Below are 18,618 nucleotides of genomic sequence, written 5' to 3'. Positions count from 1 at the left end.
AGGAGGACGCCTGTAACAGCAGCAGACGTGCCTGGCCCAAGGCGGGGGAGGAGCTGACCCGCTCCTGGGTTCACGCATTGGGTTTTCTGGGCTGGCTGGGCACGCGGATGCTGCAGAACCAGATTGTCGGGCTTTGGGCTGGCGTCCCTCATGTCAGTCAATACAGGGACGCCGGGATCTGCCCCAGGAGGATCCGGGGCCTTGACCCCATGTGCTGATGTCTGGTGGACAGCAGCGTTTCCTCCACGTGAGGCTGAAGCTTTGCAGGAAGTGCCTGGGGGTGGAGGCCTCTTGGCGAGAGGCTGGAGGGAGCGTGTTGGACAGGCTGGGGAGAGGGTGGGGTTTGGCGCTGAGAGTGCGGCCCCGCAGGTGGGTGCCTGGTGCCGGCACGTGGGAGGTTTCTCTCTTTGGCCAAGCAGAGCCCTGGCAGTAGTCCAGGGCCGCTGGGTTTTGGGGAGAGGCTGGAAAGGTCACCATTTCTGAAGGGGTGCAGAGCCCCCACCTCCATCCAACCTGTGCCTTCCTGCTGCCCAGGGGCTACTGTGGGGTCTGAGGCCCCCGCATGCACCAGCCCACTCTCTTAACAACAGAACTCCTGCCCCCTCAACACTGTGGAGCCCTGAGGGGAATAGGCACCTGGAGGCTCTATGGAGGGTCCTTATGACTGACCAGTGGCCCTTGGCCCAGTGTCTCTGTCTTGGCTCCGGGCAACCCCCGTCTCTCTGTGGATGGAGAGGCCGGCAGCCCCCTGTGCCTCCATCCAGAGGTTGAAGGGGAGGCGTGGAGGAGCCCTGAGTCCTAGCCCGGGGTCCCCTGGATCCCACCTCCCTCCTGCCAAGTGGTGCCCCCCACCCCCACCCCTCGTGTCCACTCTCTCCCATCTTGCACACTCTGCACCGGTCGGCCAAAGCCCAGGAACCACCCAAGAAACACCTCCTCCTGGCAGACCCTAAATGAGATCCCTACTCTCTTGGCCCCTGTGACACTGGGCATGCTGGTGGGAGCCCCAGGTCCTGGGCTTCCCAATAACATCAAGGTCAGGAAACACCTTCTGAGCCTCTCGGCCACCATGGCGTCTGTGGGCATCAGCTCTCCTGCTTCCTGATGGTGCCCGTATGCTGAGGGTGCTTTCTCCTCCTCTCCAGTCTGTGCTTTCCTAGGACATATATGGGTCCCTGGCCCTCTCCTGCTGCTGGTCTGGGCTTCCTGAAGCCTCAGGCCCCTGCACCCCAATGCAAGGGGACCACCCACCTCTCCCCTGTCCCGACCACCTGAGGAGTCAGGCTGCCCCTGCAACCTCCAGCTGGGGGCTGCTCATCATATGCCCCAGACCTCATTTCCAGCACCATCGGTGCCTGCCCGGAGGAGCCAGGGTGGGATGGACCCCAGGTGTAGGGGCCGTGTGCTCACCAGGGCTTACCCTTGACCCACACCTGCCTGTGTGGTCCACTGGGACCCAGGGAAACCTCCAGACTGCTGCATGTGGGAGTCCCTGTCCTGGCCTCCAGAGGCCAGCTGGCCCCCAGGTGAGGGCCCCTGTGGACATCCCAGGTCAGACTGGATGGCCTGACACATGCACTGTTGCTCTGAGCCTCCTCTTTGCTGGGTGAGAGTGGAGCCTAGAGTCAGATGCACCTGTGGGGCTTCCCTTCCAGCTCCAGCACCAGGAGGCTGCCCCAGAGCTGAGGGACTGTCAATATGTAAACTGACAGATGCTGAATCACACTGAGGTGACCGCTGGTGCGGAGGGAAACAAAGGGCAGAGCTGGGTCTGGGATGCAGTGTGGAGGGGCAGAGGCGGATGAACTGCCGTTTTATCCAAGGTGTTTGAGGTCGGGGTTGAGCCAGGCCTTGAGGAAGCGGGGAGCTGGTGTGTGGGAGGAGCAAACAGGCCTGGGAGGGAGGGGCGGTGGGCAGGGACAGTGATGGAACACCACGTGACCTTTCCCTTTGCTGTCTGTCTCCTGGGCACTGAGGAAACCACTCGGTTTTGGAGGAGGAGCAGGGTCTCCTGGAGACAATTCGTTTCAACTGCCTGCTGGCTGGGCCATGTTTCCACGAATGTGGTCCATATCCTGTCTGTTGTCTTCACCTACTGTGGCGGGGATGGCAGACTAGTGGCTCCCAAAGGTGTCCCATTGGGATCCCTGGAATAATTATCCACATAATCCCTGTTACCTGACATGGCAAAGGGGAGTTAAAGCCACACATGGAACTTAGATTGCTAATCAGATGAGATTATTCTGCTGGGCCTACTGTCATTATGTACATGTGGGCCTCGCTTCAGTTGCATCTGACTCTTTGCGACCCTACAGACTGTAGCCCTCCAGGCTCCTCTGTCCATGGTATTCTCCAGGCAAGAATACTGGAGTGGGTTGCCATGCCCTCCTCCAGGGGATCTCCCCAACCCAGGGATCAAACCTGAGGCTCCTGCAGCTCTTGCATTGCAGGCAGATTCTTTACCGCTGAGCAACCGGGGAAGCCTATTATCACAGGGGTCCGTAAAAGAACCCTTCTAAGGAAGAGAGTGAGAAGAGCGAGAACCAGAGAGACATAGTGTGCTGGCTGTGGAGGTGAAGGAGGGTCCTCCAGAGAGAACCAACCCCCGACACTCGAGAGCCCGGGGATCATAACCTTGTGCTGCTTTCTAAGCCACAACAAGTTTGTGGGAATTTTTTGCAACATCTATAGGAGACAAACGCACCCAGGTACCTCCTTAGCTGGGATGAAGGGGGCTTGGCGGGGTCCCCAGGCAGCCTGAGTGCTTGTGAATTCCCCCTAAAATTGTGTGCAGCGTGCCGTGTATGTGCCTGTGTCTGTGTCTTTAGAAAACTGGCCCCCAACTTGTATCTGACTCTCAGAGTTCAGTGATTCCGTGCAGGCGGAAGCCACGGGGCAGGTGTGGTTTTTGATGCAAGGGACATCCCCATCCCGTCCGTCTCTCTGTCTCTCCTTCTCTCTCTGCCCTCCACCCCCCATCCCAGGTGCTTCCCTCTTGTCTCCGCCACCCGATGCTACATTGTAACTGGTTGCCTTTGAGCTCACTGCCAGGAGAGTCCAGGTGTGGTTCCAGCACTGCCTGTCCTGAGTCACCTTCTTGCCCCAGGTACCAAGGGTGATGACGGGCCCCGGTGGTCCAGAGACCACCTACCAGGCCCACCTGCAGCCCCCCTCTGCCCAGCGTCCTGGGCCTCTCTTCCTTGTGGGTGGCCCCTCTCAAGCCCTGCACATGCCTCCTCCCCATTGCTCTCTCCTGTCCTGTCTGCGGACCGCTGCCCCCCTCCGCCCCCTGCCCATCCCATCTTCCCCAGCTTCTCTTCTTCTCTGGCTGGATTTCGGGACCTCACCTGTCCCCCCAGCCCCGCCCTGCAAGATGCCCCATCTGCCCTGTGTTTGGGCTCCACTCACCTGCACAGCTGACACAGATGTGGCATGACAGTGTGGGCTCAGAAGGGCAGGGACAGTCTCGCTGGGACAGCTGCAGGCACAGCTGGGGGTGGGGCGGGTCTGGACTCACTGGTTCCTCGCTGGGCCACGGGAGTCCTGTCATGGCCTCAGATGGCTTTGCCCCTGGAGTGGGCCCACTTTGAGATGGGAGTAAGTACAGTAAGTAGGAAGGCCAGCCCAGAGTTTTCCCCGTCAAACACTGCGTCCTGCCGCCTTGAATGGATGGGTGGCATTTTCTCACCCTCCAAGATGACCCTCAGTGTGCTCCAAAGTGTTGCCAAGGCACTTCCAAGACAAGGCCCCTCCTGGAGGCCCCTCTGTCCTTTGCCCTCCCCACAGCATTAGGGGAAGAAGGGCAGAGTGGGACGGTACCTCCCTGCCTTGAGAGGGCTCCCTGGTCCCTGTGTCCATTGTGCTCAGCACCCAGGAGGCTGGTGGAGGGCTCTCACTACAGGATCTGTCCCCAGCTCCCAGAAGCTGAGGAAGCCTGCACCCCGGCCTGCACGGCCCTCGGTGACTTTGAGCATGACACGGATATGTGGGCTTCCCAGGTGGCACAGTGGTAAAGAATCCACCTGCCAAGCAGGAGATGCAGGAGACGTGTGTTTGATCCCTGGGTTGGGAAGATCCCCTGGAAAAGGAAATGGCAACCCACCCCAGTATTCTTGCCTGGGAAATCCCACGGACAGAGGAGCCTGGTGGATTACAGTCCATGCGGTCACAAAAGAGTTGGACACGACTTAACAGCTATCAGCAGCAGCAGCACAACAGCTGTCCTGCTTGTATCCTTGCGGTGGATATGTCAGTACCGGACCCCCACTTGGGACCCCCAGGTGGGACCACCGCTCAACACCTCAGTGGACAAAGGACAGTGTGTGGAGGTGAGCGGTGCTGGGGTGTCGGGGTATGGAGTCCACAGCCGGCATGTGTGAGCCTGGGCTCCTGTGTCCCTCTGCAGGGTCCCCTCTGTGGAGAGCGGAGATTGTCCTGGATGTTAAATGGCCTTTTCCCTAGCCGTCTCCTTAGCTACCCCAGGGCCTGGTGGTATGGGTGAGGGTCTCCCTGCCAGATAGGCTTGCAGCCTGACCCCACGCTTGAGGGCAGGCTTACATCCCAGGACATGTCAGCACCCAGAGAAGAAAAGAGATTTACACCAGATTATTGCCCAGTCCCTGTGCGAGGTCAGCGACCCACAGCCCCAGTCTTTTTTAGAACGGAAGTCGGAGGACATTGGGCTGGGCTGAGGTTTGCTTTCTTTCTGGCTGGCCTTTCCTGCTCACTGAAGCCAAGCGTTGAAACGTCTAGCCCCCTCGCTGCAAATATATAAGGAACTTTGTAGTGATCATGAGCGGGTTGGCAGCTTTATCTCTAACTCACTGAGAAAAGTCCAACCTGATTGTCAGAAGGACACACGCAGGCTGGTGCAGTCAGTGCCCAGAGTCCCTCACACTGCGGATGCTGGGAGATGGGGGTGGGGGTAGGCAGAAACAGAGAGACATGCCCCCACCATGTCACATGATCACACATGTACGTTGGCATTGACCCTGACCCTACGCCTTGACCTGGACAGATCAAGGGGAGGTTCCAGGCCTGAGTCTCTGCAGGGTGCCTGGGTCCTGTGCCGACACTTTGAAACTACTGGGAGATTGCAGCCTGGGAGCCCGTGCGTGCAGATGCGTGTGTGTCTACTCGTGTGTCTGTGCATGGACCTGTGGTGCGTGTGTGTGTTCGAGGCTAAGAAATGATGGGAAGGGAGCGGGGTGGGCTGGCTCGTCCACCTGTCATCCCTGTGACCTCAGTCCCACTGGGCCACATCCAGGTCCCCAGGAGTTTTGTGTCCTTATCCACAAACGGAGACAGTTCCGTAGTTCTCCCCCACGCCCCCACTGCCCCCACCCCAGGCCTTCCTGGCTCTGCTGCTTGGGCTGTGGAGGGAAAGTTGGTTGCAGGGAGGGCCTGGCCCTGTGTGGCCGAGCATCCAGCTGAGGCCCTGGGGCCTGGCTCCCAGACCGGCTCTTGGGGCTGTGACCGCCTGGGGAGGACCTGGGCTGAATCCGGCCCTGTCGAGGCGCCCAGGGAGAAGGCTGATGCGTCCCACGGGTGGGGGCAGGGAGCCCCTCATTAGAGCTGCAGCTGACACAGAGGCTTCCATCTCACTAATTGATTAAACTGTTTAATTCAGGCCTGTGTGGTGGGAACTGGCCTGGCCAGGCTGTCAGCATTCCCTTCTGCGGAGTAAGATTTGGGGCAGCTTTCTGCCTGAGCAGTGGTTCTGGGCGTCATGTGACAGAGGATCCGTGAGATCAGTCATGCAGGCCTGGGTGCCGTCCCCTCCCCCAAGGCCGCCCTTCTGAGAGGCTGTTTTGTGTGGTCATAGTTGGCGGGGGCCCCCAGAGAGCTGGTGAGACCCCCAGAGGTGTGAGCTGACATTCACTCTGAGCAGAGCCTGCTCTGTGCCGGCACGATCCAGAGTCCCTGCCTGCTTGGCGATTCCACTCCGGATGGCAGGTGGCTAAGTGCTGTGAAAAATCAGTACATGGTAGTAGGGGGTTGGTGGTGTCTGTGGGGCTTGTGCTGGGGCAGAGGCCAAAGGAAGCCACCTCGAGGGGTCCTGAGAGTCCTCTGGGCGAGGGGCATGCAGCCATAGCCCTGAGCACTCTGAACACCCATCGCCCCCATCTCCCCTCCCCAGACCTTCCCACCAGGACAAACTCAGCCGGTGATGCAGGATGCAGGTCTGGGTCTCCCAGGGAGGCTCTGAGCCCTGGGAGGAGGGCAGGACCTCAGTTCCCAGTGGGGCTGATCCCTCCTGGGCCATGGCCAGCGCTCCTGGGGCTACACCTGCCCCAGGGTCCAGCCTGTCCTTCCTCATGCAGTCACGGGTGAGCGTCCACCCAAGGACAGATTGGGCTCCAGGGCTGGGGATGGACGCGGAGCCACACAGGGGACGCACCCCGAGCAGCAGCACGTAGAGTGGGGGCCTGGGGAACGTGAGGAATCCGGTGTCAACACTGGCCATTGTGTGCTGCCCCCGGGCGGGCGGCGATTTATAAAAACAGCCATGATCTGCCGCGTATCCGTGCGGTGAGGTCACGGCTGCCAAGGGCTTTGGAATTTCGTCTTCACAAGAATTTTGCTTACCAAGCCACATACTTTCCTGGTCATCAATTTGATTGGGGTAAGAAGAAAAAAATGCTTAAAAAAAAAAAGCCTCTGTGGGTTTTGTGTGAGGGATGGAGAGGGGAAGGCAGAGAAACAAGACTTCAGGGCCAGAAAGGCAGGTGTGTATGTGTGTGTGTGTCTGTGTGTGTGTGTGTGTGTGTATCTGTCTGTCTGTCTGTCTCTGTGTTATGGCCCTCACACCTGAACCCAGAAAAGGCAAGTGTGTGTGTGTGTGTGTGTTGTGGTCCCAGCTAGACCCCTGCAGTGTCAGAGCTGGGGGCCCCACGGCCCCTCTGCAGCTCCCTGAGCTGCGTCCTCGGTGGTCCTGTGGACCAGGGCTGGGGGGCAGTGCAGAAGGACGTTCCCATGCCAGCATCCTACCGTGGGAAGAAGCACGGGGGCCTTCACCCCTCTTTCCCTTTTAGCTCTGCTGAACTGGACCAAATGTCCAAAAGGAGCTCTACCAGAAGAGGAGGGAAATAAAGAAAATACAGACGAAGTAAAAATAGTCCAGGGCACATTCCTGATCACAGGTAACTGGTGTCGGGCAGGCACCTCCCCCCAACCCTATCTTTTCTGTTTCCACCTGGGCATCTGCCTGGTCCACCTCAGTGTAACTCAGACACAGAGGAGAGGAGACACATCCCAGGCCAGGGGTACTCGATGTGATCACGCCATTCATAGCAAAGACCATGTGACTTCTGCCCCCAGCCCCCACAGGAGGCTGTCCCTCACCGGCGCCGGCCCTCTGCCACCAAACGCCCACCTCCTCTAGCATTTGACACCGAATCAAAGCGAAAGGCGGGACACACGCTGATCACACATGTGCAAGTCGTTATCATCGCGGGGTTATGAGCTTATAAATCCCACTCAGTGAGGGGCGAGCTCCCAAGGCTGAAGGAAGGTCAGCCAAGCCCACGGGCGGCCCCTTGGCCCCAGGTGGAAGCACTTTCCTTCTAGGGCCCCCAGGGCCTGCGAGAAGCCTCTGCCTCCACCCACGTAGAAGAGGCCGAACCCGGGACCGGCCTGCGTTTCCTGATGAGATAGCGAGTACATTCTGGTGAGATGTGAGGGAGCCGGTCCAGCCATCAGACTCGTGGCTTCCTGTCCTATGTGAACCGGCCTGGCCTCTGGGGGGAGGTTGGGGGTGGAGGGCTGAGCACATGAACCCCACCGTCCCTGTTTTTCTTGGCAGCTGGGCACTGGCAGCTACCTTCCACCTCTGGAAGGGCCTCTGCATGGACTGGCTGCAGATTCAGGGGGAGTCCGCGCTGATCCAGGTGGGGCAGACCCTGAAGGTCTAATCATGGGGGAATCATAGGAGATGGGACTCCCCCCCAGAGGCCCCTGCTGGTAAGAGGGGCGACAGACTCCTCTGTGTCCCTTGTCTAAGTGGTGACACCTGAGCCTAGCCCGAGGCACTTTGGGGACCAGCATCAGGCCCTGGGGGGGAACCTGGCAAACTGTCCCGCCCAGGGAGGAGGAGGGCCCATGCCTGGGGAATCTTAGCCAAAGTGCAAGGATTGAAGGATGACCCTCAGCCCAGAAAGTCTGCGGCTCAGAGAGGTGGCCACTGCCTCGCTCCCCATGTCCTTGCTGCTCCCAGGGCCTCCGCCCTCTCCCGCTCCATCTCAACAGACTCACAAGTGTTGATACTAGTGGGCCTGGGGCTGGAGTCCCCCTGCCCCTCAGCCCAGCACACCCGGACTGAAGTCTAGCTCCCTAGCCCATCCCGGGGCAATGAGCCCAACCAGCCTGAGCAGCGACTGTGGACAGACGGAAACGGGTGGAACTGAGTTCATGGGAACTCTTCACCTTCCCTCCTGGTTCTGGGACGCCAGGCTTCTCCTCTCAGGAAAGCCTTTTCCAGGGGCTTCCCTGGTGATCCAATGGTTAAGACTCCACACTTCCACTGGAGGGGGTGCAGGTTTGATCCCTGGTCAGGGAACTAAGATCCTGCATGCCACACAGTGTGGCTAAAAAAATTGTTTTTAATAATAAATGTTAAAAAAAAAAAACCCTTGCTGGGCCCCTTCGCTGAGTTCATTTTCAGGTCCTCAAAGGCTGAAGAGGTGGGTGGACTAATTGTTCAGTTCACAGCAGGGTGTGTCTGTGAGCAGTCAACTCTGGCCAGAGAGCTCTTGGATTTGGCCTTGAGATGAGGTCAAGCATGACAAACCCATGAAGATGTTCCCCCAGGCGCCTGCCCACACTGCTGCCTGAGACCCTTGCCGCCTGCCACCAGGACCAGAGGATGACCTGAGCCTGACAATCAGACTCTCTCACCAGGATTTAAACCCAGCTTTGTTGGGGTCTCGGCACCAGACACTGGATAACACCCCTGCCTGCGAGACACCAGACCCGTCCTGGGTGGAGACCCTCAGCCCACAGGATGCCCTACTTCAGGCCTGGTTCGTGTTTGCTCCTGGCATCTGTCAGGATGACAAATGTTGGAGGGATTTTAAAATCTGGATTTAAAGGGCCTTGTGAAGGAAATGAAAATCAGAGCAATTGAAACAAACTCGCTGGATCCTTTGGGGAGACAATTGCTGGACTGAGGGCAGCTGTGGGCGGTCTTGGCTGTCACGGCCCTGGCCTGGCTGGGCCAGCACTGCTGGTCCCGGACATGGGAGGAAACAGGAGGGAATTTGGTCATTGTTGTTGCTCGTTGTTCAGTAGCTAAGTTGTGTCTGACTCTTTGCAACCCCATGGACTGTGGCATGCCAGGTTTCCCTGTCTTTCACTGTCTCCTGGAGTTTGCTCAAACTCATGTCCATTGAGTTGGTGATGCCATCCAACCATCTCATCCTCTGTCGTCCCCTTCTCCTCCTGCCCTCAATCTTTCCCAGCATCAGGGTCTTTTCAAATGAGTCAGCTCTTCGCATCAGGAGCTTCAGCTTCAGCATCAGTCCTTTCAATGAATATTCAGAGCCGACTTCCTTTAGGATTGACTGGTTTGATCTCCTTGCTGTCCAAGGGACTCTCAAGAGTCTTCTCCAACACCAGTTTGAAAGCATTACTTCTTTGCTGCTCAGCCTTCTTAATGGTCCAACTCTCATATCTATACATGACTAGTGGAAAAATCATAGCTTTGATATATACAGAACCTTGTCAGCAAATGTGGCCATTGGGCTGGGTGAATTGGCAACTGCAGGGAGTCCAGGGTCAGGGAGGAAGATGAAGATGGTCCGTGCAGAGTGGATGTGGGGAGCAAGTGATCTTGCATCTTTGGATAACCTGGAGTAGGCTCAAGGGCCATTTTTGTTGAACTGAATCCCTTCAGCGCAGTTTCGTGGAGTGTGAACAGAGGCGCAGAGAGGGTTAGGAAGGGGAGGTCACGGTGGGCTGGGACAGTGTGGATGGCTGCTGAGGCTGCAGGAGTCTCAGGAGGTGGGCTGGACAGTGCACACTTCCTGTCCCTGGGCTGGTCAGCCTGGTACAGTTCAGGGGTTGGGAGGAGCAGACAGTGGGCCCCCGCCTCCTATCCCCCAGCATGGGCCTGTCATCCAAGGGTGCCTGGGATGTCCATGGCAACTCCAGGCAGCTCAGAGTCCAAAGGCAGCACCCCCGAACTTCAGAACAACCCTGAGACTCCAAGGTCACCCCAGAAGCTGTGCACAGGGCATGGTGAAGGGGCCACCTCTGTGGTTCTGCCAGCCTTAAGACCAAGGACGACAGTGTCTTGAGTCCTCTGACTCCGGAACCTCAGAAACCTAATTGGGTCTGTAGCCAGCCCGGAGCTCTGGTGAGACCCACTGCTGGGAGCAGGGTACCCTGTCTCCATCTCCCCTCAGGTGAGAGGCTGTCTGGGACACAGACCTGAGCCTCAGGTGACCCCTCCCCTCATTCTTTCCACCCAGCCCGAGGTCTCCTCCTGGGGCTCCTCCCAGAGCTCTTCCCTAATCCTCCTCCTGAGGGTCCTCCCTAGTCCTCCCCCCAACTCTTCTCCTAGGACTCTTCCCCTCCTAGGGTTCCTGCCAAAACTCCTCCCCAGTCCTCCTCCCCAGCTCTCCTCCCGGGGCTCCTCCTAAGGACAGAGTCCAGAAGAGTCAGGTCCCATGGCCAGTGGTGATGGATGTCCCTGTCACAAAGGAGGGGAGGCATGGGAAGGGATGAAGTTTCCCACAGGTCCGGTTTCCCTCTTTTGCCGTCACCTGTCGCCCCTCCAGGGGGCCCCGTGGAAAATGAGGAACGTCCAGGTGGGCTCAGCTGTGCTGAGAAGCCCCCAGACGGAGGGTGTGAGGTGGGTGGGGGCAACATGAGACACTAAAGGGAAGGTAGGTGGTGGGCAGTCCGGGCAGAGGTGGGGGCGGGCCTGGGTCAAATTGACCAGAGCAGAGAGGATGTACTAAGGAGAGGGCCAGTGCTGAGGATTTGAAAACAAAGCCTTTATAGTCTTAAACAAATGTGAAAAGTGTGCCATGAAAGAAAAATGAAAAAGTCGTAAAAATAAGAGAAATGAGCCATCACCCCATCACCTGTCACGCTGATGACATTTAATTGCAGCCAGTTTAGTGGTGGCTCTGGGCACCCTCATCCCTGTGGCCCATGTGCTTCCTGGTGAAGACTTCCGAACAGGGGATTTAGTGACAAGGCTGGGGTTTTGGAAGGAGGATGAGGCGAGTGTGGGAGATGGTGGGGGGTGGAGGGGCCTGGGCTGCAAGGCTGGGAAGCACGGGGATCAGGAGGCTGTGAGGTTCCTGGCCAAGGGGAGCCTCCTCAATCATCCGAGCTTCATTTGTGCGATGGAAACACCGTGTGCAGGGCACACACCGGAACCTGCATTCTGCTTACGGCACAGCCACTCAATGAAACATACACTATTGTCATACTCATTTGCTCAGGTGGCAAAGAACCTGTCCACCAATGCAGGAGACATAAGAGACTCAGGTTCGATCCCTGGACTGGGAAGATCCTCTGGACTGGGAAATGGCAACTCACTTCACTCTCCTTGCGTGGGTAATCCCATGGAGGGAGGAGCCTGGCGGGCTACAGTCCACAAGGTTGCAAAGAATCGGACGCGACTGAGCACACACACATGTACACACGTCCTCACTGACAAGTGAAGAAACCATAACAGAGAGGGTGAGCCACTAGTCCAAGGCCACACAGCTGAGGAAGTAACTCAGAATTTTCAGGCAACATTCACAACAGGTACTGTACACATAATGGTTGTGATGGAGCCTGATCGACTCTAATAATTGAGGTCTCTGCTGCCCTCGGTGAGTTTGTGGTGAGAGGTCTCCCCTCTCCCGGACTCCTCAGCAGCTCAGAGGAAGATGACCTTGGCTTGCCAGGCCCCAGGGCTGGGCTGTTCCAAGTGGCTCCTGGGGTGATCTCTAGTGAGTGTTGTCCTGGCCTGTGGACCCCTCATGTGCTTGTGGGGTCCAATTGTCCCTTCCAAGCTGGCCCACCGGTCTCTTAACCCAGAGGTCTCAGTCCAGCTGGCTGGAGCAGACTGAAAGCTGTTTTGACCCATCTGGCTTCACTTTACAGCGTCCCTGGCTGGCCGCTCACAGCAGAGCTCGGGGTCAGAAGGGAAGGTCCTCCCCAAGCCTGCTGACCGCTCTTGGATCTCAGACCTAGTGGGCCCTCTCTTCTGCAGAACCGGAAACAGGGCAGTCACCCCGGGGCTGGCGGGACAATGACCACCACGAGTCCAGGTCCTGCAGCAGGCAGGAAGTGTCAAGGCCGGGCTCGGGCCGTGGATCCACCAGCAGTGGATTTGGGCAGCCCCTCACCCCAGTGGCTGCGGTGCCCACCTGCAGCGTCCCTTTGCCCCAAGCTGAGCCTGCGTGGCCAAGCCGGCGTGGCAGGCACTCTGCACACATCTGGCCGAGCACAGCAGGCCATGGCGTGGTGGTGTCATGGCCCAGGAATGCAGGAAGACAGTCTGGGGTTCTGGCATGGAGGCATGGCAATGCACCAAGAATGTGTCTCGTAGAAAGATAATTATGCGTTTGGGGAATATGCGTAAGAAACCCGGTAGATGCCACCGGTTCTGTTTATTTTACCAAGAGCCCAGGCGACGGCAAAGTGGCGCAGCTGGGAAAGCGTCTCTCCCCTCAAGGAGATGAAAGATGCTGGCGGGTACCCAGCACCCGCCTTGATGTGGGTCACTGTCCTCCAGGGGCTGGGTATGGGCGGCCTGGGGGTGGGGGTGGGGGATGCGTGGGAGGGAGGTGGGCGTGACACGGGGCCCTGCTGCGGCCCTAGAGGAGGCAGGAGAGAGGCCGCAGGGGCCGCGGGCGGCGCTCAGCGTCAGGCTGATTTATGGCCGAGTGCGCGGGCAGTGGGCAGGGCGGCTGAATGACCCATTGTGTGGAGGCTGAAAGGCCAGCAGAGCGGGCTCAGTGGGGAAAGATGTGCATTTGATAACCTCTATTCCATTGTGCAAACTTGGAAATCACAGCAAAGATCAGTCAGGGAAAGCAGCGAGGTCTCACTAGCAGAGCTGACGACCGTCAGCCTGCTGGTACGTTTCTTTCAGAATCGCTCAAACCATATGTCTCTGTGTGTGTTTATGCATGCATGAGTGTATTCCCATGACAGGGGTCATGTATATGTTTAAACATTTATTTTATTGTGGTAAAATACACACAACCTAAAATTTACCATTCGAATGTATACAGTTCAGTGACATTAAGGACCTTCACACTGCAGGACAGCCAGAGCCCCCGTCCGTCTCCAGACCTTTCTCATCTTCCCGAACTGAACCTCTGTCTCCATTGAACACCAATTCCCCTTTCCCACCCCCCATCTAATTTTCTCTCTTTATGATTTCATCTACCCTAGGGACCTCATGTGAGTGGAATCACACTCTATTTGTCTTTCATTGACCGCAGTGCCCTCAAAGTTCATCCACGCTGTAGCGTATGCCAGAATTTCCTTCCTCTTTAAAGCTGAATCATATTTCATTGTCCAAATTTTGTTTACCCATCCCTCCATCGATGGACTCTAGGGCTGTTTCTACATTGTGTCTACTGTGAATTACCCTATGAACGTGGGTGTGTAAATATGGTATAATGTTTTGTTTCAAACAAAACACGTTTCCTCTCTTCCAAAATGTTCTTGTTTCCTGTCGCATCCCAGGGACCCAGGAATTGGCAGAAGTGGCGCACTTGGAACCCACGATATCCTGGGTCTTCAGGGTTTCACGTTTGGAGGTCAAGTTCTCTCCAGCCTCACCGCCAGCCTGAGTCTATTTCTTTGTTTCTTCTTCTGACGATAAACATGTGTGCCAGTTAACTCTGACAGCATGATGGCTGGGCTTACAAACTCTGCTCCTTGGTTGGAGATGCCACGTCTGCCCTTGGGCACTTTAGGCCCACAGACTCCCAGACAGAATGCAGGGTGCTGGGGTTCCCCTCCTCATCTGATGCTTTCTCTGCTCTCTGAGAGCGAGAGAGGAGGAGGGTAAGGGCTCCATCCTCTGCTGGGACTCCCGAGGGAAGACAGGCACAGGATTGCCAAGCCTGACCTGCAGGGAAGGGGCCTCGGCCGGTCTAGGGCCTGGGGCCCTCAGCGTAGCTGGTCCCTATGTCATTTTTGTTTCTCCAGCGCCTGCGCACTCTGGCAGTGAGTTCTTCATGAGGATAGATTGTGTGAAGGATTCATTTCCTTTTTTCCTTATGAAAAGGAATGTGGTCAGGCAGAACGTTGAGATAGAAGTAACCAGATAATAGCAGAAGTTAGACTTTAGACCAAAGTCTAACCAACAGGAGAACTCACAAGATGTATTGTGAAGCTGGACAGGAGAAGGTTTGCAGAAGGGCTTCGGGAGAGGCCCATGGTGGTCTGCATGGGGGGAAGTGCTTGATGAGAATGGGGTACAGGAACCTGTGAGTCCCCAGGAGACGTCAGAGTCAGGGGTGCCCTGGAGGAACCTGTGTGGAGCCTCAGAGGGGGTCCTTGTCCCTCCCTCAGGCTTCTGCTTCCTGCGAGATAAGATGCTGCACCCTAGCTCTGGTTTGCATAGGAGTGGGCCCGAGGGAATCTCCAGCAATGAGTGATACTTGTTTCTGGATGTGTCTCGGCCTTCCCTGAGTCAGGGGATGTGAGATTCCTTCTTCAACACTTTTGAGAACATATTTTGAGGGGCTTGTTTTTTAATATCACAAAATGGGACTTCCCTGGTGGTCCAGTGGTTAGGAATCCTCTCGCCAATGAAGGGGACATGGGTTCGATCCCTGGTCCAGGAAGATTCAACAGGCTGCAGGCAACTAAGCCCATGCACTGCAACTTCTGAACTCTCTCTAGAGCTTGCGAGCTACAACTATAAAAACCCGCATACCTAGAACCAGTGTTCCATAAAGAGAAGCTGCCACAGTGAAAAGCCTGGTCATTGCAACTAGAGTAGCCACTGCTTTCCACAACTAGAGAAAGCCCATGCACAGCAACAAAGACTGAGCAGAGCCAAAAATATATTTTAAAAAATTTTAAATAGATAAAACCACAAAATGACTATTGTTTTCCTACTTAAAAAAAAATAAGTAAAAAAAAATAGCCACTGGGGTCACACCCCAGAATCATCTATTTAATCTTTGGTGTAGATCGTTCTCTTCACTTGTAAATACACACAGGTATGTTTTCAGGCTTTTCAAAATTAGGATCACATTATATCTACTGTTTTCTGGCTTGAGTTTTAAAATGTAATGTCTTGCAGACAGATTTCCATGACCACAAATGAAGGCTAATAATTGCATCAGATTTATTTTGCAAATACAGTTGATGGACACTTAGGGTTTAAGTCTCCCTTTTCTCCTTGAATGATAAGGAAGGCCATGGTGACCATCTGATCCTTCTCTCATTCTGTCCTTCGCACAAACTCCCAGAAGTGTTAGCTTGGGGAACAGAGAGGCAGCTTAGTATTGGAGTGAGAGGATGTGCCTGCCCACCCCCCAGGCCCTAGCCACTGGCTCACAGGGCAGGGGGCTCCTGAGGTCCTACTGCTCCAGGCCCATTGAGGGTGTGGAGTTTGTTGCTGTCCCTGAACACCGGGAAGTTCACTGCATTCTAAGATACAAAGCCCTTTCCTGGTACAGAGAAGGTTCTAGAAGGAAAGAGGAGGCTTCGCCTCACGGTAGGCCAGACCCTCCTCTCCCCAGCCCCTCTCTCTCCTGCAGAGTCTTTTCCCCTTCCTGGTCACAGCCCATCTGTGTGGACACCAGCCTGTCCCCCACCACCTTCAAGAAGGCTAGGATCAGAGAGTGTACCCAGGGAGTCCCGCTCACTGGCCAGCCCGAGAGGCCATGGTGGCTGATCTCTGTGACCTCAGGGCCAAAGGTCAAGGGGTGGGGGGCACAGTGTGCAGGGCCCCAGGAATGCAGGCGTTGAGAGCTCAAGGGCATCACACTGGCCACTGTCATCCATGCAGACCCTCAGGCCTGCTCCACAGGTGGGGGGACTTCCTCCCTGTCCTGGTTCCAAGACTTCTCGGGCCCCACCAAGCCCGTCTTGGAGACCAGTCCGCCTACCGTTTCATGTCGGCTGCTCACTTTGAAACCCAAGAAGTCTGATGATAATATCGCCCGGGACAGAGCCGGGTCTGCTGCTAATTACCATTTGACATTCTGGCTGAGTCCAGCGTGGGTGGGGGGGACCATGAAAAGCTTATTCATCTGGCTCAGGGCAACTTCAAATACAACTCCCCCTCCATGGGCAGCAGGGGCCTGCACGACGGACGCCTGCTGGGTGTCCAAGGCTGGCTGAGAGGGAGAAGCTGGTTGGAGGTGAAACAGATGGAGATTCATTCTCTGCAAGAAGGTGCTGCCTGTTTCTCATGATGGGGGCTGGTCTGGGCTGGCATGCATCTCTTTAAGACCCAGGAACCTCACGGGGCTTTCAGGGAGTGGGTGAAAACCCCAGAGCTGAGGCACGTGGTCCCGGCAAGGGGCTCCCTGGGCAGGTGACCAGGAAGGGTGTGTGGCCTGGGTGTGTGTTGTCGCCTTCAGGGAGGCAAACACATTCTCCATCTCCCTCCTCTCATGCAGCTAGAGACGTACCAACCGACAGGCATGGGGGGCAGGAATCCCTCTTGTAGATCACCGTCTGATCTAGAAGTGCCTCCACATTGGTTTTCTCTCTCTCGTGTCTGTGTGTGTATTTTAGGAAGCTTTTGCTCTACTGTTTTTCCTACATGGTGGTTTAGTCGCTAAGTCCTGTCCGACTCTTGCAACCCCATGGACTGTAGCCTGACAGGCTCCTCTGTCAGGTTGATTCTTCGGGCAAGAATATTGGAGTGGGTTTCCATTTCCTTCTCCAGGGAATCTTCCCGACACAGGAACTGAACCCAGGTCTCCTGCATTGTAGACAGATTCTTTACCGGCAGATACGAGGGAAGCCCGTTTTTCCTACATAGACAAACTAAGTGTACAATTTTGTCCTTTATTTGGGGCTGAGCATGGACAGGTTCTGGCCCATTTGTTCTCCTGCCGAGTATTGGCCATCCCCATAATGTCAGTCCTGAGAACTGGATACCAGTTCCCCTTTCTCTAGATGGATCACATTCCTCCAGAGTAGTCAGTGGCTGCACAGGAAAACGATTGGACATCCAATGCCCTGATGCTCATGGTCAGACACTCCCTGCCCGCCCAGCTCCTACAGGGTCCCTCTGGACACTCCCTAATTTGGACAACCCAGCAGCCTGTGTGCCAGAAACTCAGAAAGGGCCAAGCGGGTGGGCACAATGGAGCACTGTTCAGTCCTGAGAAGGAAGGGCCCACCGGTACGCGCTACAGCACAAGGAACCTGGGAAACCCGCTGCTGACATGTGGCCACGTGTTGTACCTTTTATGATCCCATTGATACGAAGCATCCAGAGCAGTCAGACCTACAGACAGAAGGCAGATTGGTGGTTGCATAAAGCTGAGGATGGGGAGTGACTGCTAATGGGTACAAGATGTCCTTTTGGGGTGATGACAATATTCTGAAACTAGATAGAGGTGATGGTTTCACAACATTGTGAAAGGACTCAATAATTTTCTATGTGGATTTTTACCTTAATTGAAAGAAAAAAAAGCTGTTTGAGAATTCCCTGAGGCCAGAGGCCCAAAGTCCTCCAGGGCTGCACACCTTTGTTTACTGGAAACTAGAGAGAAACTGATTCTGGGAAAGATTAAGGGCAGGAGGAGATTGGGGAGACAGAGGATGAGATGGCTGGATGACATCATCGATTCAAAGGACATGAAGTTGAGCAAACTTGGGGAGACAGTGAAAGACAGAGAAGCCTGGCAGGTTGCAGTCCATGGGGTGGAAAAGAGTCAGACACAGCTGAGCGACCGAACAAGAAAGAATCTCAGATTCAGGGTGTGACCTTGGAATGTGCCCCTTCCCCTCCAGCACTGACCCTCCCAATGGCACTTGGGTGCTTGGGAAGAAGTGGAGCCAGGATGGGAAGAGGTAGGGCCAGGATAGGAAAAGGAGGAGCCAAAGCAACGAGAAAGGTTTGGAACTCGGATTAGATGTTGCCTATAAAATATGTGTATGCACGCACGTGTGTGTGTGTGTACTCAATCATATCCAACTTTGGGACCCATGGACTGTAGCCCACCAGGCTCTTCTGTCTGTGGAATTTTCCAGGCAAGAATACTGGAATGGGTTGCCATTTCCTAGTCCAGGGTATCTTCCCGACCCAGGGATCAAACCCACGTCTCTTGAGTCTCCTGCATTGGCAGGTGGATTCTTTACCACTGCACCACCTGGGAAACCCCATTGTAAAAATATACTAGGTTTAAAACTATCTGTCTTATTTCTAAAAGTTTATGCAATATTGTTTTCATGAGTAAGTATATTAAGAATAACTAAAGCATGTTTGTTCATCTGCGTTCATTTTCTGAGATTTTAAGCTGTGCCAGTGCTGTGTCTTAGGCACGGCCCTCACACAAATAGAGCTGATTGGTTGTGAGAGGCACACACAGAGTTTAAAGTTCTGGGAGTAAAATGGCAGTCCAGGGAAATCATTCAGAATGTGTCCCCCGATCAGACATGATTAAATCTCAAGGGTGTGGA

This window comes from Bos javanicus, chromosome 19, assembly GCF_032452875.1.
Source record: "Bos javanicus breed banteng chromosome 19, ARS-OSU_banteng_1.0, whole genome shotgun sequence".
In the NCBI taxonomy this organism is placed as follows: Eukaryota; Metazoa; Chordata; class Mammalia; order Artiodactyla; family Bovidae; genus Bos; species Bos javanicus.
This window is presented reverse-complemented; position numbering follows the sequence as displayed.